General features: G+C 45.1%; 1 long non-coding RNA gene across 1 annotated transcript; it reads right to left on the minus strand.

Annotated features, from left to right (window-relative positions):
* Nucleotides 1-4,499: 4,499 nt before the first annotated feature.
* Nucleotides 4,500-17,784, minus strand: LOC129479326 (uncharacterized). Its single transcript, XR_008656645.1, has 2 exons — nucleotides 17,594-17,784; nucleotides 4,500-4,982 (listed from the first exon to the last, which is right to left on the minus strand). It is a non-coding gene; the product is annotated as an uncharacterized lncRNA (long non-coding RNA).
* Between the last annotated feature and the right edge of the window lie 617 nt (nucleotides 17,785-18,401).

Raw genomic sequence — 18,401 nt, forward strand, 5'->3', positions numbered from 1 at the left:
TATATGTGTTTGTATATATATACATATATATATATATACATATATATATGTATATATATATAAAACAAAGTTTCCTTCTCATAGTGAAGATAAATTCTCATCACTAGTATTGATTCTGGAGCTTTCTTTTCCATGTGTTATAAGGCGAATTGTGTTCCCCCAAAATTCACAGGTTAAAATCCTAACCCGAAAACTTCATAATGTGACTGTATTTGGAGACAGAGTCTTTAATCAGGTCGCTAAGTTAAAATGAAGTTGTTGGGGTGGGCCCTAATCCAAAATGCCTGGTATCCTTGTGTGAAGGGGAAATTAGGACACAGACACCTACAGAAAGACACCATGTGAAGACGCAGGGAGAAGACGGCCATCTACAAGCCCAGCAGAGAGGCCTCAGAAGAAACCGATTCTGGTGACACCTTGATCTTGAACTTCTACCCTCTAGAATTGTAAGAAAATAAATTTCTGTTGCATAAGGCACCCAGTTTGTGGTACTTTGTTATGTCAGTCTTAGCAAACTAATACACCATGTTTCTGCCTTTACACATAAGTAGGCAACTATCATGTCTTCTCTTTACCAACTTCAATATCTTCTCTCCCTTCATACATTCATTTTGGCTTATCCATTTTCTACCATATCTTTTTTTTAAAATATGTTTTCCAAATATTGTATCCATTGGTTCAGCACTTCTACCTCCAGGAAATTTTCATACTAAGGAAATTATACTAAAGAAGCACAAAGCTTTATATTATACATAAAAATTTGCATCCCAGCGATGCATATCATTTTCTCCAATTTTAAAAAATGATATATTACACAAACTTTATTTTACAAAAAAGTAAACCCAACATAATACATGTGTGATGAAATTTTCAAATAATGTGAAAATTTATAAGCAAAAAGTAAAGCCTTCTCTTACATTTACCCAGAAACCCACTCCCCAAAGAGCACTATAAGAGCATATTATCTGCACATACGATTATAAATATAAATAAACTCATGTATATATTTCTAAAAACAGAAATGAGGAAACAATTATATATAATAGTAGAATAGTTTCACCTATGATATCGTGCATATCTTTCTATGTTAATTCAATTCCTTATCCTTCCTTCTTTCACTGCCTTCGTAACTCCTGCCCCACTTAAGAGAGCTAGATTGTCATCTTGCTGACACTGTCCTTCCCTATCTCTCTGTTTGTTAAGTGTTCTTTCTCTAGATTCACATAGCACCCTGGACATAGCTAATAACCTCATATATGACCATAGTTGAGAATGATGGCACTAGGGTCAAACTGCCTGGGTTTTAATCCTCATGTATTTATTTCCTGTTGCTGTCATAACAAATTACCACAAACTTAATAGCTTAAAACAACATAAATTTAGAAGTCAAAAGTCGTAAAATCAAGGCATCAGCGGGACTCTGTTCTTTCTGGAGGCTCCAGAGGAGAATTCATTTCCAGCTTCTGGAGGCTGCCTGCATTCCTTGGCTCACGGTCCCTTCCTCAGTCTTCAAGGTCAGCAGTGTGGCATCAAGCCTCTCTTTCCTTCTCTTCTGCCCTTCCTCTCTCTCTCTTTCTCTGTTTTCATCATCACATTCCTTCTCTGACTCTGACATTGCTATTTGCCTCTTATTAGGACTCTCCTTGACATTGGGTCCACCCAGATCATCCAGGATAATCTTCCTGTATCAAGATCCTTAACTTAGGTCGAGCATGGTGACTCACCCCTGTAATCCCAGCACTTTGGGAGGCCAGGTGGATCACCTGAGGTCAGGAGTTCAAGAACAGCCTGGCCAACATAGTGAAACCCCATCTCTACTAAAAATATAAAAATTAGCCGGCCATGGTGGCACATGCCTACAGTCCCAGCTACTCAGGGGCTGAGGCAGGAGAATCTCTTGAACCTGGGAGGTGGAGTTTGCAGTGAGCTGAGATTGTGCCACTGCACTTCAGCTTGGGCAACAGAGTGAGACTCCATCTTAAAAAAAAAAAAAAAAATCCTTAACAATCATACCTGCAAAATCCCTTTTTTTCCATGTAAGATTCCATTTTTACCATCTTACTTTACAGGTAATTTCGATGCAAGGTAATATTTGCAGGTACTGGGGATTAGAAGGTGGACATCTTCAGGGAGCCATTACTCAACCTGCCATACTGGGCAATGCCATCTTATTAGCAAGGCGTGCCTCAGTCTCAACAGCTATTAAAAAGAACAGAGTGATCATCCCTACTCATAAGGTTGCTCTGAGGATTCAGTAAGTTCATACATGTGAATGGTGCCTGGAACATCAAATATGTTCAGTAGCGGTAGCTATTATTATTATTATTGATGGAGTCTGGCTCTGTCACCCAGGCTGGAAGGCAGCAGCACAAGCTCAGCTCACTGCAACCACCATCTCCTGAGTTCAAGTGATTCTCCTGCGTCAACCTCCCGAGTAGCTGGGATTACAGGCACCCGCCACCATACCTGGCTAGTTTTTGTATTTTAGAAGAGATGTGGTTTTACCATGTTGGCCAGGCTGGTCTCGAACTCCTGACTTCAGCTGATCTGCCTGCCTCAGCCTCCCAAAGTGCAGGGATTACAGGTGTGAGTCACCACACCCAGCCAGTGGTAGCTATTATTATAACTACATAGTTACCTAGTTACCTTCTTTGCTCTATGCTGGACTGCTAGTTCTTGAAGAAAAGAACAGAATTTTATATATCTGTGTGTTCCCAGGGTGGAGCACAGGGTCTGGGACATATTAAGTGCTCAATAAATATTTGTCAACCTGAGTTACTCCATTTAAAAGACTAATATTTAGCCAGTAAAAATTATAGAGAATTTGAAATATTATGAAAAACATCATCATACATTATATTGTCATACAAAGTGACAAAAGCAAAATAAAATATGCACAATCACAGCTGTTTTAAATATGCAGGGCTAAAAATTATGCATAAAAATAGACTGGGAGGAAATATGCCCAAACATTAACACATTAACAGTTGGTGGTCTTAAGAGTTGGGAAATCGTGGGTAATTTTTTCTTCCTGTTTTTTTATTTTTTAACTTCAGACTTTCTCTATTGAGCATATTCCTTTTCAAGATGAAAAAATAATTTACGTCTCATTTATACACACACATCTCTTGTTCAGTAGACATTAAAGGTGACATTATACATCAAGTCAACTCAACCTCTCAGTTACTGCCTAGCTTGCAGTTCTGAGTCCAGCATTTACCAACTAAATGAACCGAAGAAGTTGCTGTTGTGGATGTTGTTGTTGTTGTTGTTTTTGTGTAACCTGAGAGCTGAAGAGAGGGACCATCCACTCACAGGGCTGCAGCGGGATCCAGTAGGATAAGGGCACATAAAGTGCCCAGCATGTGGCAAGGCACACAATAGGCATGGAATAAATGTTAGCTATTCTTCTCATGGTTACTAGTACTCAGAGAACAATGCTGTCAAACACACATAGGAAGAATTATAAGGAGGCATATGTTCAGAGACAAGAAGCAGAGAAAGTTGGAAATAAACCCAGCTCATTGCATGTCAGGATCTATAAGATATTTCACTTTAGCTCCTTTCCAGGAAAGATGTACCAAGCTCAATAGTACAAGGGAGTTTGTTTTTTTTTAAACATTCTAAGTTTTAGCAAGGGAACTGGCCCTCATCCCTCGAAATCTCAGGCAGATCCCCCAGATGTAAGACAGATCAAAACAACTGCTCCAGTAAAACCTGACATGGGGTCAGGCCATGTGTTCTGAGCTCCACGTCACCCTCACAGATCTGAGGCTTCTCAGAATAATGTGGCAAGCACTGTTCCAACACTAACCTAACTGGTTAATGAGTTGTAACTTTCCCAGTTTCTTCTGGGAGCAGGGGCACTGTGTCATCCACACCCTATTGTGGTTAGAAGAGGCAACAGGAGGTAAAGGGCATATGGGAACAGCTGTACCAGGCTCCTGAACTACTTGGCGCAGCACTTGTGCATGTCTCAAGCCTGTTCCTTACGAGCCGTGCCCTTATTTGAGCTGGAGCAACACGCAGGGATTGTCCTCAAAAGCTGGTCCTCCTCAGTCTTGACTACCCCTTTGTTTACACATTGATCAGCAGGTGGTGGCTGAACGTTCCCCTTTGATTTCTGTGGCTCAGGAGCAGCGGGCTAAGACATGAGCTGAATAAACATCGTATCATTTGGCACTGGCAGGATTCCTGGTAACCCGGGTCAGGCAAGGTTTAAGAAGGATTAGGTTTAGATTAGAAAAGGGGTTGAGTTCTTTTTTTTCCCCTGTGGTCTCTTAAGTGCCTAGGGGTTTTGTAAGAGGAGAGTGGGCTGACCGCCTAGGCACAGTTTCCAGAAATAAAAGTGGTGATCTTGGTGTTCTTTTCCAGAAGACCCGAGCATGTGCTAATTCTGAGTTTGGCTTCTGCTGCAAGGGTCGTGGGCTCTTGGGAATTTGGTGAAAGCTCTAGATCTTTTCTCTAGAGAATTGCACACACACACACACACACACACGCACACACACAGACAATTTTATTTATTTATGGTGCTTCCTGGAACACTCAGCCTGGGGGAATTTTAATAGCCCACACAGCTCACTAACAGGAGGCTGTACTCTTCCCCAAGTTGAGCCTGGGGGATGTCCCCTCTGGCCATCCTCCCCATGGTCGCTCCTCAGTGACCACTGGCCACACTGAATGAACCCTGCTGTCACACTGCCAGGTTTTCTTGGCAGTCTGGCCTTGGAGAGGCTCACTGGGGGCTCTGGCAGTTGCTCTTGTTTATTACAAAGTCTTGCTCCACTCCCTGGCGACAGCTTGCAAACCAAAACTATTCCATTTCCCAGTTACAAACAGGTTAGAGGAGAGAGGGTGAAAAAAAAAATGGCGGATACCTTTTGAAGGCATGACTTCTCCTTGGCTTCCCTGGAAGATTGGTTTTGTCCTCCAGCGTCCCGCAGCTCTGGATTTACTGCTAGGGTAACCGTGGTTGTTTCTGCCTTCAAGTGAACAAAATTGCTGGTTGAATTTTTCCATCTTGTTCTTCTGTCTCTTAGTGGAGGTTTTTTCCCCACCACTTAGAAAAAAGGATGAGGCTAATACTCCCCCTCCCCTCAATTAAATGGATGTTTCCCTCCTAACTGACTTGACTTTGCAAAAACTGCAATGTGGATGAAAGGGGGATGGGTGCAGGTATCAAGGAAAGATAGAAGTATTTTCCAGTTCTATAAACAGCTGTCTGCCTCCCATCTTTACCACACAAAAATCATGGCTCAGAACCCTTGTAAAGGAGTCAGTAGGCACTGAAGTGCCCAGTGCACCATCTACTTGTTATGTGACAGTGAGCAAGTTACTTAACCTCTCTGAGCCCCAGTTTTCTCCCAGGATTAAAACAGTACCTGCTGCATAAGGCGGTAGTGAGAATTCAACGAGAATGTGGGCCTAGTTGTTAGCAGCTCTTTGACTCCAAGTGAACATTCAGGAACTATTTATTATTAATGTTATAAACAGTTTTGTTTTGTTTTGTTTTTTAAACGGAGTCTCGCTCTGTCATCCAGGCTGTAATGTCCACCTCCTGGGTTCAAGCGATTCCCCTGCCTCAGCCTGCTGAGTAGCTGGGACTACAGGCATGCGCCACCGTGCCCAGCTAACTTTTTGTATTTTTAGTAGAGACGGGGTTTCACCATGCTGGCCAGGCTGGACTCGAACTCCTGACCTCATGATCTGCCCGCCTTGGCCTCCCAAAGTGCTGGGATTACAGGCATAAGCCACTGCACCCAGCCTATAAACATTTTTATGCCCCAGTGGAGCACTATTTTTCCTCTAGAAACACGATCTAGCACTGCTATGGTCTGAATGTTCGTGTCCCCCAGAATTCGTAGGTTGAAACCTAATCACCCATGTGATGGTAACTGAAGGTGGGCCCTTTGGGGAGTGATTAAATCATGAGGGCAGATCCTTCATGAATGGGGTTAGTGTTCTTATAAAGGAGGCTCCCAAGAGCTGCCTTGCCCCTTTCATTCTATGGGGACACAGCAAGAAGTGCCATCTATGTGCCAGAAACCAGGGCCCTCGCCAGACACTGAATCTGTCAGCTCCTTGAGTTTGGCCTTTCCAGCCCCTATTACTGTGAGAAATAAGTTTCTGTTGTTGATAAGCTACCCAGTGTGTGTATTTTGTTATAACAGCCCGAACAGACTAAGACAGGTGTCTTAAACACAAACATAGGCTCTCTCCAATTTGTACTAGGAAGTTCTACTTGCCACACCTAGGATGAGTAACTAATTAGGTGACATCATTTTAGGACCTAGTTGAAGGTTCTAATCCTAAATAATACTCTTAGCACAGAAGTAAGGGTACTTGATATGTCCAACCTACTATACCAAGTAGTAAAGATATTTTAAAACATTCAGGCTGGGCACAGTGGCTCATGCCTATAATCCCAGCCCTCTGGGAGGCCGAAGTGGGTGGATCACCTGAGGTCAGGAGTTTGAGGCCAGCCTGACCAACATGGTGAAACACCGTTTCTACAAAAATACAAAATTAGCCAGGCATGGTGGCGCATGCCTGTTATCCCAGCTACTTGGGAGGCTGAAGCAGGAGAATCACTTGAACCTGGGAGGCAGGCAGAGGTTGCAGTGAGCTGAGATCACGCCATTGCACTCCAGCCTGGGCATCAAGAATGAAACTCTGCCTCAAAAATAAATAATAATAATAATAATAATAATAATAATACCATTCAGACTCTGCTCTTCATGTAACACCACCGTCAAGTCAGCAGAGAAGACAGTACAAGTTTTTATAAGAGTAAATATTTGTTGGAGCACTTTGCATGTGCTAATAGATGTCCTAAGCAATTTATCTAGTTTAATCTTTTCAGTAATCTTCTGAATAGGTACTATTATTACCATCATCATTTTATAAATGAAAACAGAGTCTCAGAGAGGTTAAGTGAATGTTTCAGAGTCACAGAGCTTGTATGAATGAGAGCTGGTACTAAACTGAGAGTCTACTGCATTATGTGGCTTTAGTCTCTTCTAATTCTTATGAGCCTGTGATGCTCCTCTTTAAACTTCCTAAAATAATAATGTTCAGTTGAGAAGTTCGTCCTTGCTCACTTTAATAGGACTGAACATCTCCCCCTAGCAGAATTCTCAGATGGCTTAACACTGTCCAGAGCAAACTTAGCTTCAGATCTATGTAAAGCAACTTTCACATTGTTTGTGAAACTGATGGATAATTTATTTTTTAACCACCATGCAGAAGAAAACTATGTAAGTGCATACATCCTTCAGTGCTCACAAATAAAAGGGGAAGAAGTAATAGTGTTCATTTACATCATCCACAATGTTTGCTATAAAACATAAGAAACAGTTCTTAAAGCCATATACAGACTCACACAGTGGTGCTTCTGCAAAAACTTGCGCCATGAACTCTAGTCTATTATCTCATTTCTTTTTTTGAGACAGAGTCTCACTCAGTCGCCCAGTCTGGAGTACAGTGGCACGATCTCAGCTCACAGCAACCTCTGCCTCCCGGGTTCAAGGGATTATTGTGCCTCAGCCTCCCGAGTAGCTGGGATTACAGGCATGCACCACCACACCTGGCTTATTTATTTATTTATTTTTGTATTTTAGTAGTGATGGGGTTTCACCATGTTGGCCAGGCTGGTCTTGAACTCCTGGCCTCAAATGATCCATCCACTCGGCCTCCCAAAGTGCTGAGATTACAGGCATGAGCCACTGCGCCCAGCTTATCCTCTCATTTCTATTGCCCTGAGCAAGTTTGACATCTGAACTAAACTTCTTTATGTAATGTTTGTTTTGTTTTGTTTTTTCCTCTGATTGTAAAAGTGGTATATGTCCATTATAGAAAATTTAGAAAATGCAGGTGTGTATAAAGAAGCCACTCACATGAACCAAATTTCTTAGTGTTTGATCTGGACTCAGATTCAAAGCTAATTTGGCTCTTAATAAAATTCAGAGTTGTTTTTGTGAGGGACTATAAGGATAAACCTTTGGATTCTAGTGTAATTTAAGATATTTTACTGGTGGGACACGGTGGTCTATGCCTGTAGTCCCAGCACTTTGGGAGGCCATGTAGTCCCAGAACTTTGGGAGGCCAAGGCAGGCAGATCTCTTGAGGTCAGGAGTTCGAGACCAGCCTGACAAACATGGAAACCCCATTTCTACTAAAAATACAAAATTAGCCTGGTGTGGTGGTGCATGCCTGTAATCCCAGCTACTCAGGAGGCTGAGGCAGGAGAATCACTTGAACCTGGGAGGTGGAGGTTGCAGTGAGCCAAGATGGCGCCACTGTACTCCAGCCTGGGCAACAAGAGAGAAACTCCATCTAAAAAAAAAAAAAAAAAAAAAAAAAAAAGACATTTTACCATAAGTCATTTTAAAGAAGTCAAGTTAGTTAGAAAAGAATTGCCTGCCTGCCTGCCTGCCTGCCTGCCTGCCTGCCTGCCTTCCTTCCTTCCTTCCTTCCTTCCTTCCTTCCTTCTTTTCTTTTCTTTCTTTCTTTCTTTCTTTCTTTCCTTTCTCCCTCTCTCTCTCTCTCTCTCTCTCTCTCTCTCTCTCCCTCTCTCTCTCTCTCTCTCTCTCTTTTCTTTCCCCTCTCTGGCCCAGGCTATGATCTACTCGGCTTGCTGCTGCCCGCGCCGCGGACTGCCTGGGTCTGCCGGCGCGCGCCAACGCTGCCTGCGCGCCACCGCTGCCTGCCTTTTCTCCTTTGGATGCAGGCACGTGTTCGCCATCTTGGCCACACTGGTCGCCAGCTCCTGACGCCGAGTGCTCTGCCCGCCTCGGCCTCCCGAGGTACTGGGACTACAGACGGAGTCTCGCTCACCCAGTGCTCGGTGTTGCCCGGGCTGGAGTGCGGTGGCGTGGTCTGGCCTCGCGGCAGCCTCTACCCCCCGGCCGCCTGCCTTGGCCTGCCAGGGTGCTGGGATTGCAGCCCCTGCCCGGCCACCGCCCCATCTGGAAGGTGGGGAGCGCCTCTGCACGGCCGCCCCGTCTGGGAGGTGAGGAGCACCACTGCCCTGCCGCCCCGTCTGGGAAGTGAGGAGCGCCTCTGCCCGGCCACCCACCGTCTGGGAAGTGAGGAGCGCCTCTGCCCGGCCACCCACCGTCCGCGAAGTGAGGAGTGCCTCTGCCCGGCCACCCATCGTCTGCGAAGCGAGGAGCGCCTCTGCCCGGCCACCCTGTCTGGGAAGTGAGGAGCGCCTCTGCCCGGCCGCCCCGTCCGGGAAGAAGTGAGGAGCGCCTCTGCCCGGCCGCCCCATCCGGGAAGAAATGAGGAGCGCCTCTGCCCGGGCGCCCCATCCGGGAAGAAGTGAGGAGCGCCTCTGCCCGGCCGCCCCATCCGGGAAGAAGTGAGGAGCGCCTCTGTCCGGCCACCCACCGTCTGGGAAGTGAGGAGCGCCTCTGCCCGGCCGCCCCGTCTGGGAAGTGAGGAGCGCCTCTGCCCGGCCGCCCCGTCTGGGAAGTGAGGAGCGCCTCTGCCCGGCCGCCCCATCTGGGAAGTGAGCAGCACCTCTGCCCGGTCACCCCGTCCGGGAAGAAGTGAGGAGCACCTCTGCCCGGCTGCCCCGTCCGGGAAGAAGTGAGGAGCGCCTCTGCCCGGCCGCCCCGTCCGGGAAGAAATGAGGAGCGCCTCTGCCCGGCCGCCCCGTCCGGGAAGAAGTGAGGAGCGCCTCTGCCCGGCCGCCCCGTCCGGGAAGAAGTGAGGAGCGCCTCTGCCCGGCCGCCCCGTCTGGGAAGTGAGGAGCGCCTCTGCCCGGCCGCCCCGTCTGGGAAGTGAGGAGCGCCTCTGCCCGGCCGCCCCGTCTGGGAAGTGAGGAGCGCCTCTGCCCGGCCGCCCCGTCTGGGAAGTGAGGAGCGCCTCTGCCCGGCCACCCACCGTCTGGGAAGTGAGGAGCGCCTCTGCCCGGCCGCCCCGTCTGGGAAGTGAGGAGCGCCTCTGCCCGGCCACCCACCGTCTGGGAAGTGAGGAGCGCCTCTGCCCGGCCGCCCCGTCTGGGAAGTGAGGAGCGCCTCTGCCCGGCCACCCACCGTCTGGGAAGTGAGGAGCGCCTCTGCCCGGCCACCCACCGTCTGGGAAGTGAGGAGCGCCTCTGCCCGGCCGCCCCGTCTGGGAAGTGAGGAGCGCCTCTGCCCGGCCGCCCCGTCTGGGAAGTGAGGGGCGCCTCTGCCCGGCCACCCATCGTCTGGGAAGTGAGGAGCGCCTCTGCCCGGCCTCCCATCGTCTGGGAGGTGAGGAGCGCCTCTGCCCGGCCGCCCCGTCCGGGAGGAAGTGAGGAGCGCCTCTGCCCGGCCGCCCCGTCCGGGAAGAAGTGAGGAGCGCCTCTGCCCGGCCGCCCCGTCCGGGAAGAAGTGAGGAGCGCCTCTGCCCGGCCGCCCCATCCGGGAAGAAGTGAGGAGCGCCTCTGCCCGGCCGCCCCGTCCGGGAAGAAGTGAGGAGCGCCTCTGCCCGGCCGCCCCGTCCGGGAAGAAGTGAGGAGCGCCTCTGCCCGGCCGCCCCGTCGGTAAGAAGTGAGGAGCGCCTCTGCCCGGCTGCCCCGTCCGGGAAGAAGTGAGGAGTGCCTCTGCCCGGCCGCCCCGTCTGGGAGGTGAGGAGCGCCTCTGCCCGGCCACCCATCGTCTGGAAAGTGAGGAGCGCCTCTGCCCGGCTGCCCCATCTGGGAAGTGAGGAGTGCCTCTGCCCAGCCACCCATCGTCTGGGAGGTGAGGAGCGCCTCTGCCTGGCCACCCATCGTCTGGGAGGTGAGGAGCGCCTCTGCCCAGCCACCCATCGTCTGGAAAGTGAGGAGCGCCTCTGCCCGGCTGCCCCATCTGGGAAGTGAGGAGTGCCTCTGCCCAGCCACCCATCGTCTGGGAGGTGAGGAGCGCCTCTGCCCGGCCACCCACCGTCTGGGAAGTGAGGAGCGCCTCTGCCCGGCCGCCCCGTCTGGGAAGTGAGGAGCGCCTCTGCCCGGCCGCCCCGTCTGGGAAGTGAGGAGTGCCTCTGCCCGGCCACCTATCGTCTGGGAAGAAGTGAGGAGCGTCTCTGCCTGGCCGCCCCGTCTGGGAAGTGAGGAGCCCCTCTGCCCGGCCGCCCCGTGTCTGGGTAGAAGTGAGGAGCTCCTCTGCCTGGCCGCTCCGTCTGGGAGGTCTACCACGGAGGCCAGAAGCAATGTGGGGGCTGGACGTGGTGGCTCACGCCTGTGGTCCCGACACTCTGGGGGGCGAGGCGGGTTGATCACTTCGGGCTAGGAGTTCGAGACCAGTCTGGCCAACTTGGTGAAACATGAAGAATACAACAGACAAACCAAGCAACCAACTCAGTGACAACAAAACAGGTCTACCCTGGAGTCATACTCTAATTTTTTCTATTTTCCTCCCTTTCTGATCCTTTATCCCACTTTCTTTTTCTTCCTCTTCCTTCTCCCTCTTCTTTGTCAAATAGAGGATTGAGTTATTATCACTGATCCATATAAAGTCCCTCTCTCATTTATTTTAACTCCCACCCCCATTTCTATTCCCCGACTTCCCATGTGCAACCTTCCTAATATGTTTGATACGCATCTTTTTGTTTGTATGTATTTTTAGAAAATGTTTATTGTTTTTGTATGCAAAAAAAATTAATAAAAATAAATAAATAAGTTAGAAAAGAATTTTTTCATCTCCTCCTAATTGTTATGGGTGAGTATCTAGAGAAATGTTGGGGGGAAAAAGTAAGCCTATGACATTCTTCAGTGCTTTCTATTGTATAGCAAACTGGATTCTTGCCTTCTCTGAGCTTTCAAATGAGCTTTCAAAGCTATGGTTTAAAAAGACAACTAGAAATGTGATTTCCTACTCCTCATTGTTTTTCCATTTTTCTTCCTATTTATAAAGGATTAAAATGTTATACCTAAAAAAAGAAAATTGCAAAAATCAGGTTATATCTACACCATTTTTGGATATTTGCAGTATTTAATATTTCCATCTTATCTGAGTATGATTCAAAGAACAAATTACTTCCACATATATTTCTTTCTTCCTATAACGGCCATCAGACACTTTAAATCTATTTAAAAGTTATTTTCATATATTGGCTGCATATGAACATGTAATGGAAAAAGATCAAACCATTTAATTTTCCATGTTCTTAAATCAACCATATTGAATTGACATTGTGTGTTCAGAATGTCCCCAATCATATGTAAAAAAAAAAAAAATAGGTAGACATTAACCTAATTTTCTTCTTTCTCTTTCACTTGGTTCCAAAATCAAATTAGAGGGGAGTTGATTACATATTACACAGCACTACTTCCCATGTTATCTGTGAGCCAAAATTTCATAAAGCAATTAATATTCTCAAATTTACAATCCACAACTTGAGGGGAATTATTTGCTCAGGTAATTATTTATTTATGTAATATTTACTTACTTGCTTATCACTTCATCCAAGAACCTCAATGCGATTCATAAATACTAACCTATTGTAATTATGTGTTATTGCAAGAAAATAAGATACATAGTTATTAGTAAGTTTTAAGTCATTATTAGCTGTGCAGTTGACCAAGAAAGCTGATATTTAGATTTGTGGTTATAACTTATATCTAACTTATAGTTAAATTCTTCTTTTTTTTTTTTTTTTTGAGACACAGTCTTGCTCTGTCACCCAGGCTGGAGTGCAGTGGTGCGATCTTGGCTCACTGCAAGCTCGGCCTCCCGGGTTCACGGCACTCTCCTGCCTCAGCCTCCCAAGTAGCTGGGACTACAGGCGCCCGCCACCCCGCCCAGCTATTTTTTTTTTTGTATTTCTTAGTAGAGACGGGGTTTCACCATGTTAGCCAGGATGGTCTCGATCTCCTGACCTCATAATCTGCCTGCCTCGGGCTCCCAGATTGCTGGGATTAAATGCGTGAGCCACCGCACCTGGCCAAATCATTATTCTTTTTGGTGCCACTGATGTGCTATCATATATTGAAAGGATTCTGGGTGATATTTCAGCATTGCGAAGTGATAGCAGAAGAACCTGATACAAGTTTATTCTTGTCTTCTTTAAGATTTCCAGTATTTTATCTCTAACATAGTAGGAATGTCTTGAATTAAGCATGTAGAATTTTATTTTTAGGGTCCTCCAAATAACTCATCTCTCGCATCCTAGCATGACTTTCAGTAACCAAACAAGCAAAAAGTCTAATAATTATAAATATAGTGTTTACCAACATAAAAAATGTAAACAAACATTCTTATGATACCTAGTTATTCTGTCTAGGCTTGTGACCTTTTCCACTGAACTCTGAACACATCTGGCTTTTTCCTGTCAAACCTCAGATCTCTGACCTGCGTTATTTGTGGTCATCAACTTTGCTGTTGTTGTTGCTTTTAAGTTAATTCTGTTAGGGTTGTGGAGCTCCAGGCTGTGAATTATGATTTGTAATCTCTTGTGTTTAGGACATTCTACTTTTTTCTAACATGATTTATGGCTGACCTTATTTTTAACATTTGGACACAATGCTTTTATATTTCAAAGCTGACCTTTGATCTTTGTGTGTTCTATTTTGTAAATCTTAGGTGATGGATCTTGGGAGCCACAGGTGAAAGGGACTAAAAAAACGTCCCAGAAATGTGGTAGTTGTTTGTTGGCTACCATGATTCAACAGCAGGGTCATGAAAGCTGATGCAGAGAGCTGCTCAGACCAGGGACGAGTTTGGACGGTAAATCTGAGTCACTGCCTGACCCAGTAAACTCCCCAGGTGCCTCTGAGTCTAGGATCAGGGTCATCTTTGACTTGAGAGTGCATAACAATGTCTGCTTTCCCAAAGGAATAAAGATGGAAAGCCCTGTTATCCACTTTTAATCATATATTTTTTCTAGCAATATGCTAATTTAATTCATCAGCAGCTGTATGTCTCTCAACATGTCAATAATTTTAGTCATGTTAACATGCTGATAACTGTGCCATTTTAGTCCTTTGAGTTTGCAGACGCATAAAACAGATGTGCCCCCATGAGGACATACTTAGATGGCTTTCTCATCGTTTCCAACTTGCCTACATTTAAATTAACATTAAAATAAGTAATTACATTATAAAATAATAGTTTCCCAAAAGATTTTTGAGTCCAGATCCCTATTGTCTGAAAAGGTGGCAATTATTTTTCTTCAGTAGACTGTTAACTTCATAATTTTCATTAAGATTAATTCTAATAATTCCTTGGTGGTCCATCCTTATATTGAGTAACCCATTTTCTAGGCTATCTTCCTAAAACAATGGAACTTCTTACTGAAGCAACGTAAGACTGGCATTATTATTCTTCAGCAGTCCTCAATGGAAACAGAAAAGTGACCATTTCCTTCCTTTGCTCCTTCCTTCATTTCCTCCTTCATTCCTTTCTTCCTAATTATTTTATTTTTATTTATTTACTAGAGTCAGGGTTGCTCTGTTGCCCAGGTTGAAGTGCAGTGGCACTATCATAGTTCACCACAGCCTTCACCTCCTGGGCTCGGGTAGCTGAGATCACAGGTGTGCACCACCACACCTGGCTAATTTTTTTTTTTTTTTTTTATAGAGACAGAGTCTACCTATGTTGCCCAGGCTGATCTCGAACACCTAAACTCAAGCAATCCTCCTACGTCAACCTCCCAAAGCACTGGGACTACAGGCCTGAGCCATGTGTTCAACCTGTCTTTCTTCCTAATTTACATTCCAGTTAAGGGGAAGTATATGAATCCTGAGCACAAGCTATGTGGCTAACAAGTCAATATTCAACTACCAAGGCTTAAAACTTTTATCTTTACCTGGTTGGAGATTCACCCAAACTCTACAAAATGAAGTGCCACGGAAGAATATCTCATGGAAAAAGCCCAGGCTTTGGATTTTTTTTTTTTTTTTTTTTGATGGAGTCTTGCCCTGTCCCTCAGGCTGGAGTGCAGTGGTGCAATCTCGGCTCACTGCAGCCTCCCTCTACTGGGTTCAAGCAATTCTCCTGCCTCAGCTTCCCGAGTAGCTGGGATTACAGGCATGCGCCATGACGCCCGGCTAATTTTTGTATTTTTAGTAGAGAAGGGGTTTCCCATGTTGGCAGGCTGGTCTCAAGTGATCCATCTGCCTTGGCCTCTCAAAGTGCAGGAATTACACCGTGCCAGGCCTGGATTTAAATGCATTTTTATTCCAGTATGGCTCTTCCATTTTACCTACTGTGACCTTGGACAAGCTAACCTGATTCAACATGTGTAGAAGAAAGAAAACAATAGCTAACTAATGGAACGGCGATGAAGATTAAATTAGATAAGAAATGCAAGTAATGTGCCTAAAATAGTGACTTCCACCTGGTAGACGCTCTCTACATAAACCTAAAATTGTTATAGGTTTAACCAAACCTAAAATTATTTTTAGGTTTATGTAGAGGGCATATACCAGGTTAAAGTTAATTTCTCAAATATTTGAACAATTCCCATTAATTGTAATTCCCGCACTTTGGGAGGCCAAGGCAGATGGATCACTTGAGACCAGCCTGGCCAACATGGGGAAACCCCGTCTCTACTAAAAATACAAAAATTAGCCGGGCATCATGGCACATGCCTGTAATCCAATTACTTGGTTTAACCAAATTTAAAATTATACCAGGTGGAAGTTAATTTCTCAAATATTTGAACAATTCCCATTAAATTTCCCCTTTTATCATTTTCTCCAGTAACTTCATGAAGAACAATAAGCTTTTCTGTATGTAAGAATAATCTCACCTTTCAAAAAGAAAATTGCCATTTCTCTGCAACATCAACAATTATTCCTTATCTATTTTACTCGTATAATCAAAGAATAATACAAACATTGTAACAGATAAGAGACATCAAAAAACTCTGCCTTTGCTTAGGTTGGCAACAGCTGATAATGAGATTCTAAAGGGGAATACTGTAAGCAGGGTGAATTAGGAGATTGAACTGCAAAAGATCCAGAAAGACAAGATTAAGTTACACGAAGATAGCATCTAAAAAATGATGAAAGATGAAATTCAGGCAAGGTGTTCTGATGTATTGGCAACATGCAAGATGCTGCTGGACAATCTCCTGGGAATCACTTAACCTTAGAGGTAATTATGGAGTGAAAAATTCATTCAAGAGATTGCCTAAGAAGATAAATGCAAAAGAGGCACTAAAAAAAATGTGATTAATGCTCTCAAAGGCAATGGGCAGGGGGGATCAGGATAATAATGAGACTTTACCATTTCACAAAAGATCTTTGCATGTGTCATCTCTGTATTGCAGAGCAGCCCTGAAAGACAGGAACCTCCCATGTCATCATTTTATAGATGTGGAACTGAAGCTCAGGCACAATTAAGTGACTTGCCCAAAGCCACACAGCCAGTAAAGGACAAGGCCAGGACTTGAATGTGGATCTTCCAATTCTAAATCCATTACAATCTGCTCTAAAGGACTGTCAAATGTGGTGTTTCGCTGAGGAATGATGACTTTGAATAGCACCATTTTATGTTAGAAGGCAAACTATCTTTCTGCCTTGAATACAATAGTTCCCCATTAACCGAGGCCAACTGTGGTCTGAAAATATGTGAGTACAGTACAATAAGATATTTTGAAAGAGAGAGAGAGACATTTATACAATTTTTTTTTGAGACAGGGTCTTGCTCTGTTGCCCACGGTGGAGTGCAATGGCACAAACATAGTTCACTGCAGCCTCAACCCCCTGGGTTTAAGCAATCCTTCTGCCTCAGCTCCTGAGTACTAGGACCACAGGCATGTGCCACCATGCCTGGCTAAGTGTTTTATTTTTTGTAGAGATGGGGTTTTGCCAAATTGCCCAGGCTCCTGGGCTCAAGGGATCCTCCCGCCTCTCCCTCCCAAAGTTCACAGCCATGAGCCACCATGCCAGCCTTACATAACTTTTATTACAGTATATTGTTGTAATTTTTTAATTGTATTATTATTGTTGTTAATCTCTTACTGTGCCTAATTTATAAATTAAACTTTATAATTTTTATGTATGTATAGGAAAAACATAGTATGTACAGGGTTTGGTAAAATCTGATTTCAGGCATCTAATGGGGGGACTGGAAGGTATCCCCCCAGATAAGAGGGGACTACTGTAATGTTCACTTGAATAATTTAGGGGAATGTTTAGAAGCCTTAGTTATAGACATTGACTCTCAGGCTATCCCCAATCTCTAAATGTTTCCTGTGTCAATATACTCAGTTTCTGAGGGACACAAATTAAATATATGCTCCAGAAGACACTTCAGGCAAATATACCCATATTAATACAAAATAAGACTTAACCCCAAACCCATATGGGTTTTCTACCCTGGTGACCTCAGCTGAGCTATTTCTTGGCTTCTCGCTGAATAAGGCTTAGTATAAAGGCAAACCAAAGATCATGGGTTTGAGTATTGTACTCGAAATCACATGCACTTTTGCTGCTAATCTTGCAGGAAATTACAAAATAAAATTAACTGAGGTACAGCTTGTACACTAAACTACATATGCAGTAAGGTACACAAACCTTAACTGTACAGCTTGATACATTTTAACATATGTATTCCCATGTAACCCCTACCATCAAGATATAAAACGTTTCTGGTAACTGCAGGGCATTTTAGAATATCTATAAAAACGAACTTACCCACTCTAAACTGTCAACGGGTAGGAGGATGGCCTTTGCCTACAGTCTTACCCGAACAAGCAAATAAAAACACTAATTTTTAAATGTCAGGACGTCTTTAGCTCTTTAGAGGCAGACCCTATGCTTAGAATGAGGGTGGGTCAGGTGTGAGCTGGCCAGCACTGTCTCCCGCTGTGTCTCTGCAGCACTTCCTCTTTCTGTAGTACTTTAGCTGGTTTTCCTCAGAAGAACCACTCCTTTCCACGTGTTTGAGTCACACTAATCCCATCCTCCTGGCGCCAGGGTTGGATGATGGGAACGAGGCCTAAGCCAATGAGCGTGCTGCATTCCCAGCCCACACTGACAGGCCTAGGGGTAGGCCCAACGTAAAGCAAGGAGAGTTTCGCTGAGACAGGGAGCCAGAATCAGGAAGGGTGGAGCCAACACACTGAGACAGAAATCAGATCTGCTGACACAGCTGAGCTCCCTTATCTACCCACACCCGAAACAAGATCCACCCTTGGACTTTTAAGTTATAAGGCTCAGTAGATTCTCTTGTGTCAAGCAGCTTGAACTTTGTTTTCTGTCACTTGCAGTCAAAATGACCCAGTAAGTTTCTGGGAGGGCTAAGTTGTTCCCTGTAAGAGAATGAGAGGAATTTTTTCTTCTCTTAAAAGAGAGTGGGCATAGAAAGGAGGGGCAAAGGAAGAGAGTGAGGCTGGAGCCCGAATTGTGGCAGAAAAGGAATGAAAGATTTGTTTTTTAAGAAGAAGGACAAGGATGATGGATATTGTATTCATGTTTTTTACATTTTATGCAAACTACTTTC

The sequence above is a fragment of the Symphalangus syndactylus genome, chromosome 3 (genome assembly GCF_028878055.3).
Source record: "Symphalangus syndactylus isolate Jambi chromosome 3, NHGRI_mSymSyn1-v2.1_pri, whole genome shotgun sequence".
In the NCBI taxonomy this organism is placed as follows: domain Eukaryota; kingdom Metazoa; phylum Chordata; class Mammalia; order Primates; family Hylobatidae; genus Symphalangus; species Symphalangus syndactylus.